The sequence below is a fragment of the Theobroma cacao genome, chromosome 1, assembly GCF_000208745.1.
Source record: "Theobroma cacao cultivar B97-61/B2 chromosome 1, Criollo_cocoa_genome_V2, whole genome shotgun sequence".
In the NCBI taxonomy this organism is placed as follows: Eukaryota; Viridiplantae; Streptophyta; class Magnoliopsida; order Malvales; family Malvaceae; genus Theobroma; species Theobroma cacao.
Genome location: NC_030850.1, coordinates 19,295,563 through 19,299,210, shown reverse-complemented (window position 1 = coordinate 19,299,210; position 3,648 = coordinate 19,295,563). Strand labels below are relative to the sequence as shown.

General features: G+C 29.6%; 1 pseudogene; it reads left to right on the top strand.

The window, feature by feature from the left end:
• LOC108662287 lies at positions 1,852-2,097 on the top strand (annotated as a pseudogene).

Here is a 3,648-nt window from a genome sequence, read left to right as displayed (position 1 = left end):
AAATGAGTTATTTTAATTTTATATTATTTCTTTTAATTTAGTTATTATTTATTAGTTTTTGTATTTTTTGTAAGAAATAAAGAAATTGAGCTTAATTTTGGAAAGTAAGGTGTTGAAAGACCCAAAAGTCTGCTTGCATATGCTTCCGTGTTTTGGTCATAACTCATGCTACAGAACTCCAAATGATACGATTCTTAGACCATTGGAAAGTTAAGAAACAGCGCTACAATTTTATGAAGATGAGTTTACCCAGTTCTGCATTAAAGATAGAGAAAATCACATCAGAAAAGATTAGATGTGCTATAACGGAAATGTCAATTTTGAAGACTGACAATTGATGTTTGGGACTCTCATTACACTTTTAAGCCCAATTAAATCATAGGTCAACTTAGGTAACTATAGGTTAAGTTTGTTAGTATAAATAGGATATTTTTAAGAAAATTAGGTTAGACAACTTTTGGAGCTTCAAGAAGCTAGAAGTTGAGACTAAAACTTGGAAAGAAAAGCTGCAAATATTTGTTTTGTTTTCTTCCTTAGCTTTTACTTTCTTGTTACTCGCAATGGTTGAATTTTATATAATGTTATTTGTCTTTGCAATCATGAGTAGCTAATTTTCTTTTTCTAGGATTGCAATTGAACTCACATGTAATCTGAATGTTTAATCTTTTTCTTACTTATTTTTAATGGAATTGAATTGTTTATTCCAATTTGTTCTTAATACTTTTAATTGCTTGGCCATCAATGAAATTAATTTAGGAATCTAAACAAACTTGAGAAAGGGAGTTTAGTGTAGACTAAAATTAGGATAACATATGATCATATTAATTGATTTGCGTATAGAATAGGGATATACCTATAGGTCATATGTAGCCAGATTAGAGCCTGAACTTAATGAATATTTGTGAGATTTAACTTAACAAATCAATTAAGCAAAAATAATTTAATTTTTTAAATTAAATATTTAATTTTTTATTGTTAAGCTAAAAGTATTTAACGATTTATAAATGAATAAAAATAAAAATACTTATAGTTAAAATATTGATTTATTAAACTAAATTTTTATTATAATATTTATTTAACAATTTCTCAATTGTTAATATTCTTTACTCAAGAATATAATTGTAAATGATTAATTTTCATAAAAAATTCTATTATTCTCTTTGTTAGTATTTTTGCTTTTAATTAATATTTTTTTATTAATTATTTCTTCTTGGTTATCATTTTTATTTTTATTTATTTTGAGTTATTTAAGTTTTTTTCTTAACCTATTTGTCAGCTAAACAAGTTGAAATTTTTTTATTGATTAATGGCTAAAATTAAACCCTTTAAATCTAATGGTTCTTATTTGCAGTGTTACATTAAGGTTAGCCTTACTATAGGATTTGCCGATTAGCCAATCATAATCATGATAGATGGAATCTATTAAGTATCTTACTCAAGTAAACCCTTGCCACGTGTAAAAGTTCGATTTTCCCTAAAGAAAAATTATCTAAACGTGCAAAATATCCCACATAAAATGTGTACTCTATAAATAAAAAAATAGTGAATATGTTCATTGATTTCATTATGTAATTATATTTTCATACACAGGTCAATTTAGGGTTAATATTTCACCTTACCAATTCCTTTATAATTTTCCTTTCAAAAAAAGACAATGATAAGAATACATCTTGGGATAATTTTTTTTACCCCTAAAAGATAAAACTATTTTCGAAAATAACCTTCTTTTTAATTTTAACTATTTTTAGTCAGGAGAAAAGATTCAAAAAATAACATTCAATTCCTTTAACTTTTTTTCTTTTTACCCCTCATATTCAAGTTATACAATTTGAAATTTGAGTCGACTCAAAAATGACAATTGGAACAGCTCCACCAAAAGGAAATGCAGCAGCAGCTGCAAGCATGAGGAGGAGAAGAACGACAAATGGTGCAACCTTGGGAGGGGCTGTCAGGACTATGCTTTAGTTTTACACAGATGATGCACCAAGTTTCAAGATCTTCTCAAATGTAATGCTTGTCATGAGCATTGGTTTCATTGCTTTTGTTGCCATTCTCCTTGTTATGGGCAATTTGTACTTAGTTCGTAAGGAGGCTTGAAAAGTGTCATAACCCGAAACCTCCCTCGGGCCCATGACAACCTTCGTGACGTCCCGATTGACACTCATTACCCGAAATGCCAATCGATACTCCGCAAGGCTTACATATCAGTTTCTTACCTTTCTTGTGAGCAATCGTTGTTAAACATTCCGTTTTAAACAATTAGTAGTCGTTTCCGGCTCAAGTAAATCAAAAGACAAAAATTATTTTATTTTTATTTTTAAAAAGATTTATAGACAAATATTACTATTCAAAATATTGATTAAAATATAACATTTTTATATAAAACAATATTTATAGAAACACGTGTAAGTAATCTTTTGTAACATGGAAGTAAAATATATTCATACATACAATAATTTACAAAGTTATAATGTACAGTAATAATTACAATGACAAGTGACCCATAAATACACCAAGTGTTGGTGATAGTAACCTACTGTCTGTGAGATAGAGGGGTTAACTGGAATTCTCGACAAAATCGGGTAACTACAAGCTACCACCGGCCTGAAATATTTTGAAAGAAGGTGGGTGAGATTTTGCAATCCCAATGAGTAAACAGACAATATCATAAATATCTAAAGGCGAGTAAAATGGAAACAAGTTTAAACAACAAATTTTAAACCATTTCATAAGGTTTTCAATTTATTTCTTAAACCATAAAATATTTGTAATCTACCAAAACAGTTATTAAGGCTTATGACTTTTATTAGAAACAGGGCTCAAGCCAAAAACTACTCCTCGGGGATACCTTGGCCGAGACATCTACCCGTGTCCGCCTAAGTTGTTAAGATATTTACATGTTAAACACATGTTAGTTTTGAAAACAGGCTGTTCTTTGATGTTGGCCTAGTTACACATTCACGTGGGGGTTTGACGTGAAGTGAGCTCTAACACTACCCCGGGAGTTACCCTCATCGCCTCTACAATCGGAGTAACTATGAAATCGGGTTTACCGTACCCCTCTAATAGGCGGTCTACGGAAACTCGTCACTGCAGTGACTAAACCCACCAATTTTAATTAAATTTCGACAGTATAATGTGGCTTTTATTTATTTACCCAGCCTGCATAGTAAAAGACAGCTTACATAAATTCCCAATGCAATTATAAAATATAGCCACATATACTCATATATCATAAGCCATTCATAGGAAAAAATATTTTTTTTAAGATAATTGGCAGCCTCCAATTACTCAATTTTATGATCAAAAATTTCTAATTTCAGATAATCAACACAATATATTTATTTGTCACATTTATTTCTAAAACATCAAAAGTCCCATTTTAATCTCATTTTCGTTTCATAAAATACATAAAGAGCATTTAAAAATAAACTCTAGATAATTTACAATAATATTAGGTTTACTCACAGTTTGTACAAATTAAATGCTTTCTAGGTATCTCGATCACTGTTCATCGGGTATGACTTCCTTGCCTTTACTAGAAGGCTCTCCTCCTAAACACATTGCAAAAATTACACAATTCACCACATTGATGCTAAATCACTATATAATTGACTTAAATCCTATACTAATGCATGGTATGATATG